The following is a 7,915-nucleotide window of genomic DNA, read 5'->3' on the forward strand; positions in this document are numbered from 1 at the left end:
GGCCTTGACCTGGACAACTTCCCGCCCGACCACGAGTTTTCGGAGGACTATGGGCAAGAGGAAGAGGATGAGTGTGACATCGAAGGGGAGCCTTTGTTCGAGGACGAGCTCACCAACCAAGCCGCTGGGAGGAAGATGAAGCGCAAGAGCAGGCGGACCAAGGCATACAAGGCGGCCGAAGACAAGCTCCTTTGTGAGTGTTGGAGGGACATTGGGCAAGACCCCAAGACCGGCGCCGAACAAAAGGCATCAACCTTTTGGACTCGTGTCTATCGTGAGTTCCATGAGCACAAGAAGTTTCCGCCGTACCAAATGCAAAGCACGCGCGGGTGGGTGTCCATCTCGAAGCGTTGGAAGGTGATCCAACAGGAGTACAACAAGTTTTGTGCCACTCTTGAGAGCGTCAAGGCACGCCCCATGAGTAGCATCGACATGCAAGACATGGTATGCTAGCAAGCACCCCTCTTCGTGTCATTCCGTTTATGCTTGCATGTCCATTTCCATATCCATTTGCCAATATGCTTGCATGCATTTCATTTGTAGGCATTCCAAGATTTGGAGGCATTCAAGGTCCAACACGAAGGCAAGTCCTTCAACCTCTCCCATTGTTGGAGGGTCATCAAATATGAGGAGAAGTTCAAGGCGCAATATGCTGCCCTCAAGTCGTGTGGGGAGAAGCAAGCCGTGGAGGAGGTTGGGGACGGCGAGAAGGCACAAGCGCGGGGGAAGACCAACTCGAAGAAGGAGGACAAGCGGGATGCGACATCGAACGCCTTGATCGCAAGCATGGAGGGCATGATGACAAAGAAGGACTCAAGGGAGGAGGAGCGACGGTGATACAAAGAAGAATAAATGAACGCCTTCATGTTGATCTGAAGGAGAAGGCTTGAGATGGATGCGGAGAAGCAAGCCAAGATGCTTGAGATGGAGGCGGAGAAGCAAGCTAAGATGCTAGAGATCAAGGCCGCCAACGCCAAGACCAAGGCGAAAGAAGTGGCTCTCGCGAGCATGATGACCGGGGTGGAGATCATGAAGGTGGATCTCAACACTGTGTAGCCAAGGAAGAGGCTGTGGTTCAAGAAGATGCAGGCCGACATGCTCAAGTTCGACGACGAGTGACCTATGTCGGCGAGCGCCATCCTTTTTGTATACAGGCAAGTGCGCTGGCATGACCACGACCGTGATGGCCTGGTCGAACTCCCACCCCTTTTTGTGTGCTGGCATGTGTGCCGGCCGCTGGCAAGCGCGCCAGCCGAACTATGTGGTGTTTTCTGAAGCTGGCGTTGTATGCCGGCTCTGGCATGGTGCCAGCATGAACTTAGGGCGATGACATGGCCGCTGGCATGAACTATGGCCGCGGGCCTTTTTCGAAATGTGCATGCGGACATGAAATGGGTCGGCACGTTGGGCGCACTGCCGACCCAAATTCAAACGGGACGGACGCAGAGCCGGCGGCCGACCCAAATGGATAAAAAAGCGGACAAAAGTGTCATCCGTTTGGATCGGCGCATTGAAGTTGCTCTAAGTGGAAGGCTCCGAACATGAGCGAGTTTCTTAAGGTTCATGTCAGTCGTACTGACAGGAGAAGACACTCCTCTAGTTAGTGTTTGCGGCGATGGTCTGGACCATGTGGACAATGTATAATAAAATGGTTATCAAGCGGAGTGCGGCGTTTCGGTGCCCAGGCTATCTCCACCCGCCCAGTAAAAAATCACCAAAAAAATTCCAATCTTTTTTTTCACGGTAGACAATTTATCACGTGAGGTCCGCTCCAAATTTTAGATCATTTGAACTTCTGAGAAGCTCTCAACAAAAAGGACAAATCGGGTGAAAACAGTTGGCATTTTTACAGACCGCGAACTTATCTTTTTTGCCGAGGGCTACTCAGATGTTCAAATGATTTGAAAATTGGAGCGGACCTCACGCATCAAATTATCTACCACACAAAAAATGGATTTTTTTTTGAAATTTTCTAGTATTTGTTTTGACTTTTTTCATCAGGGCGGGTGCAGCTGAGCCAGGACTCAGAAGTGGATTACTGTTATCAAGCGTCTCCTTTTACGATGTGCTATTGGTTTATTTTATATATATTATTTTCCTTCTTGCAACGATAACACCGGCCCGCTCTCTAGGCAGCACGTCGGCGGTATGATTGATGATCTTATAGTGGCAGATTGCCGACTCACTTCGCCTCCTAGCCGTTGATCCGTTAGCTCCATAAAACCTCTTCTTTTGCATGTTTGTGTTATTGCCTCAGCAGGCATTCCTGTGCTCATACTTGGTGTATAGACGTAGTGATTTGATTTATATGTACTACTATAATAAATTGAAGAGACACCCACCGACGAGATAGACCCAATCCCGAGGGTAGACTTCTCATTGTCACCCTGTAGCCCGATTATTGATACCCGCCACCACACACACGCGCACAGCGCAGTTCTAGAATCAATCTGACGCACGTCCGGTCGTGATTTTAGTCATTCACCGCATGATTCCCAGATCGGATCTGCAGATCCATCCGTCCATCGGGGAGGATCCAGCAGATGCATGATGTGTCCCTTGTAGTTGTAGCCTTGTGCTCGCATCCCAATCAACACATCGGCCGGTCCATTTCGTACGGCAGGTGCGCGTCTCGTCCCGCCTCGTGCTCTCCTGGTGGTCATCCGGCAACGCATCGCGGTCTCGCTCTCTCGTCTCATCTGCTGCTGCCCCGGTCCAGATGCAAACTCCTTTTTTTTTGTAATTCAGATGCAAATCCCTGTTTCGCGTTCTTCTCTCAGTGAGTCCATGTCTATGTGTGCGCGCGTGTTCACGGAACGGCACGGCAGGCAGGCAAGCGGTGATCGCGGAATATGGAAGTGAAGGCGACCGCGTATATATATATATTTTTGCATGGTAATACGTGTCTCATTTATATCATAGATATCATAGTACAAGTCACGTAACCGACCTGGCAAAACTGAAAAGACAGCAAAAAGCTAGCCTTTGCACAAAGAAACAACAACCAAGAAGTAAACTTAGTAGATCAGGCGCCACGTATACGTGAACGAATCCGTAAACCGACCATGATCAATTGTACCTCATGTCTCATGATATCTGCCTACTTACATTAATCAATCGCGAGATGGGATCTGCATCTATCGACCCAGCCAGCGAATGATGGGTCGCTTCTTCTTTGCCGCATCTACATCCTACTCCCTCCGTTCGGAATTATTCGTCCAAAAAATAAATGTATCTATGTATTTTAGTTATAGATACATTCATTTTTATCCATTTTTATGACAAGTAATTCCGAACGGAGGAAGTACTACCTAGCTAGCCAGCCATCGACCGGCCGGACAATTTTGCGCGCCCCCTAGTCTCGTGGCTATCACCCGTCGTACAGACTGCTATCACAACCCAGTCGCCTCGTTCAGCCCTTTTCTTTAACAAGTCAAAAGATTTATCATTTTTATTGATTAAAGAAGATGATTTTAGACAAATAGCCGCGAATCAGGGAATAAAGAACTGCTCGCAGCGTGACAATACTCAAGTGGGTGGCACCTGCCATAGCCCAAAGATGGGCCTTCTCTTTGATCTTTGCGACGACTATCATCGTTGTAGCGGCGGAGTTGGGAAACACCCTTGCGTTGCGCTCTTTTCAAATCTCCCAATACATAAGCATGAACATGGAGGCGATAGCCTTTTTCTAGTCTCCACGGTCAATCACATTTTTAATCCTTCATTTTTGAATCGAAACCTCAACTCTCCAGCTCCTCACCACATCATCATGTAGGACAATCCATGCAGCAACCTCAACCCAAACATGTTGGGAGAAGATGCACAACGGTTTCCTGGGCTTGCTTGCAAAGCGGGCAAAGGTTGCAGTTCGGACAACCATGACGGAGCAATCGACCGGCCGACCATATATATTCCGTTTTGACTTACCAACCAAGCAGAAAACTTGCATCTCCGAGGGGCCCAAACCTTCCAAACAGCAGCAGGCATGATGCTAGTCGTGTGTCCCACAAACGGTGCCATATAGAGAGTCAACGCCTAGTATTCTCCTTGAGAGGTGAGTTTCCATTGGATAGTATCTTGAACATTGTTGTTGAGAGCAACAGCGGATAGTTTCCCCCAAAGTGTGATGAACTCCTGTAAGTGCTTCAAGGTGATCCCATGATGGGTATCAATCTGCCTAAACCAATAATTGTTGAGGAGAGTAGTTTGGACCGAGCAAGATTTCTTTTTTGAGAGGTCAAAGATCCTAGGAGCAATATCTTTGGGTATCATGCCTTGGAGCCAGGATGATTATCAGAACTTCGCCTTACTTCCATCTCCAATGTGAACCGTGGTGGCCACCGCAAAAATGTCCCTGTGATTGTCATTGCACGGTGTTCCCATACCAACCCAAGTCTTGGGTGGGTCAGCACATTCATACCAAAGCCATCACAGTCGAAGGGTAGTAGCAACCTCTCTAGGTTGAGGATGCCCAAACCATCAAAGATCTTGGGATTGCACACAAGTTTGCAGTTGACCTTGCATTTTTCACCGGTCACCTTGTCGCATCCCGCCCAAAGGTAGGCACACCGCAAACTATCAATCTTCTTCCTCACTTCCACCGGCAATTCCAGAGGTGTAATGTGATTTATAGCATTAGCGGTAAGCACATCCTTGACCAAAACAACGCGGCCCAGGGTAGACACATGTCTGGCGTCCAAGACGGTAGCTTTCCAACAACTTTATTTTCTAAGAACTGAAAGTGTATCCTCTTCAACCTTGTAATTGAAAGAGGCAGTACCAAATATCTCATTGGGAAGGTGGAGCAAACAGTCGCGAAGGCCTGAAGGACGTCATCAAGATAAATGTTACCGCAGCGAATGGGTGCAAAAAGACTTTTGGCACAATGTGAGTCAGTGCATGTGTACCATGTTTGGAGGCCAGGGCCGGCCGGAAGGGAACCACGACAAAAATTATTGAACACGAAGGGAGTATATTAATGTATGGTCCAACACCTAATGAAGTCTTTTTGTAACACACGCACAAAAAGGTCTTTTTTTGGTTGTATAGCATTTCTTGAAGTTGGCCTATGAGCTCGAGAAGAGGGAGTGCCTCTGGCATATCACGTTTCCTTTTAATTTTTAGCAAGATTTTATTAACGTTTTCTGATGTCAACCATTATTATATTTTGCATCTAGACGGACAATTTTACGTGACGTTTTAGCAACAATGGAAGGGGGGAACATTACCCAATTATTAAAAGGCGGAGTGAATTTTGTGAAGATTACTAGAACTCCTTTACACCGAGGGGAACCAAGAAATTCATCCTTTCTTTACATTGTTCTGCCAATGTCATATGGTATAGGGATAATCACCCAGAGGTAGTTTGATGCAAGACAAAAGGTATGCCAAGAGCTCGCCGGGGCTGAGATCTCGGGGAGTATATCCAAGGCTGAAGATATAATGTCTAAGCGGCCTGATGCCAAACAGTGATTATCTAAAATCTAGAATGCCACTAGGCCTAGGGAGCAATTCTCATTGATTTCGTGATGCCTCATATTCCCTAAATTTAAGCTTCTAATGGTCATCTTTTCTGCTTCCCTAATTCTGTTCCTTCAAGCCAGTGATTGGTAGCAACAGAAGTGTGCATGTAGTTGGGTGTTCTCCTACTTGAGAGGATGAGAATGGTTATGACGACACACACATATATATAGGGACACAAACATGCATGGCATTGAAGGCATGTTTGAAGGTTGGCCGATGGAACTATAGTATCATATTCTATTTATTATACCGATTTCATTCCGGAAAAAATTATATCGATTTCATGTGAGAAATTGCTTTTTGGACATGATCTCTAGCAAATGTTGGGTCGGGTATTTTTGCTAGTACAGCATCCTAGCGAACCATCGATCAGCCAGACATCTGTATGGGTCGATGCATACCCTGATTTTATTTAAAATCTTTTAGCGGATGATGTAAATGTTATTTGATGTTGAAATAAAGGTAGCCGTGAAGGTCGTCTCGTCGGAAAAAAAATCATCGATGAGCCGGACACTATTTTACGGCACAGGCTGGTTGCCCCCTTATCTCGTGGCTGTTATCAACCAGTACATCTCCACGTTTGCTACAGGTTGCTGCTACAGCCCAGTAGCCACCTTCTGATCGCACTCTTCTATTTAGTCACTCCATGCGTGCGATGTTTAGAGGCCAGGGCGAGCCGGAAGGGAACACCTAGGGCTGGAAAAAAAGCTCGAAGCTCGCGAGCTAAACAAGTAGCTTGTGACTCGGCTCGAATCGACTCGAACTCGAAGAATAACGAGTCGAGCCGAGCTTTAGTTTAAGATTGTTTATATACCAAGTTAAACGAGCCGATCTCACGAGTACTCGTGTAACTCGTTAGGCTCGATACAATAGATCTGCCACTCCCAATACAAAGAAAGATCAGCCACTAAACAACCTACGTCCCAGGCGCACAACCCAAGGCCGAGCAGTTGAAGGCCTAGCCTTCTAGGAGACTCACGCGTTATAAGAAAATTACAATTGTATAGTGATATATATGTTTAATATATGCATAATCATTTTTTATCATATTTGAGGGCTTTATGTTTATATCTTAAACGAGCTTAACAAGCTAAACGAGCCAGCTCGCGAGTTATACGAGTCGAGCCAATCTTGGGTTTGAGCTCGTTATAGTAACGAGTCGAGTCGAGCTAGCTCGTTAACGAAACGAGCTCTAGCGAGTCGAGCCGAGCTGGCTCGACTCGGCTCGAATTCCAGCCCTAGGAACACCGATGATAGTGATCCATAGCCTAGTGGGTGTGTTTCGTTGGGAGGATGAGACTGGACATGAATGGTTCAAAGTGATCACCTCACCTCATCCAGTTTTATTCCCTCCTTCCAGGTTTATTCCACTTTAATTATATGACCTTTTATTTTGAAGCAGAATTGGTAAGCATAAGTTATATGATTTTTAACACGCCCAGTGTTCACTATTAAATCCATGAGTTAGTCTTCTTTTGTGTAGACCACGTCGTGAATCATTTCAACGTGAAACGTTATACACATCTGGAGTACATCCACATGTATATGTGGCCTTTCTTAGATGTTTCTGGCACTTTAAAGTGTGAAATTTGTTTTTTTTCAAACAAGGAGAATGTGCGCCATAGACATCTTTTCCCCTTGAAATGTGCTACTCATTCATCTTGTGCAAGGCAAGTTAGGCGCAGTTTGTAGCCGAGGTATGAACTTTGTTGGGAGACAGTTAATTTTCATCCTGCGGGTTCTTGGTCACGAGTCCCCTTCATCAAAAGATCTGCAGAGATAAATTCCCAAGTTACCTGTCAATTACTCCACTAATTTTGTTTAATTTCCTTCACTGAAATATATCGTTTGAGTTTATCAATTTCGTCCATTACACATTTCGATGCAAGACATAATTTATGTTGGGAGGATCGTTGGGACTGATTTAGTAAGGGGCCTACCTCGCTGCAACGTGGCACATTGAGAACATCAAGAAGATAGAATGCCGCGTGGCCCAGAGAGCATTTTTCATTGCTTTCCTGGTGCCTCATATTGCCGAAGGTATTGTTTTCTTCTTCCCTAGTTCCGATTCTCCGAGAGCCGGTCATTGATATCGGCGGAAGTATGCATGTGATTGGGCTATGTTTTGTTGGAGTGGGTGAGAGTGGTTGTGCCAATACAGACACACACACATATATAAGGACGTGAACATGCACAACACTTAAGACATGTTCAAAGGTCGTCCCATGGGACTATATTATTTATTATATTTAATTTATTTCAAAAACTGCATTTTATATATGAATTTCACGGTATGTCATAACTTACATTCAGTGTGACTTCTGCGATCCCAGCTTGAATGGTCGACATTGGCTTTTCTTTGCATACTCTTCGGTGTATTATACCAACTACT

Source organism: Triticum aestivum, chromosome 3B, assembly GCF_018294505.1.
Source record: "Triticum aestivum cultivar Chinese Spring chromosome 3B, IWGSC CS RefSeq v2.1, whole genome shotgun sequence".
In the NCBI taxonomy this organism is placed as follows: Eukaryota; Viridiplantae; Streptophyta; class Magnoliopsida; order Poales; family Poaceae; genus Triticum; species Triticum aestivum.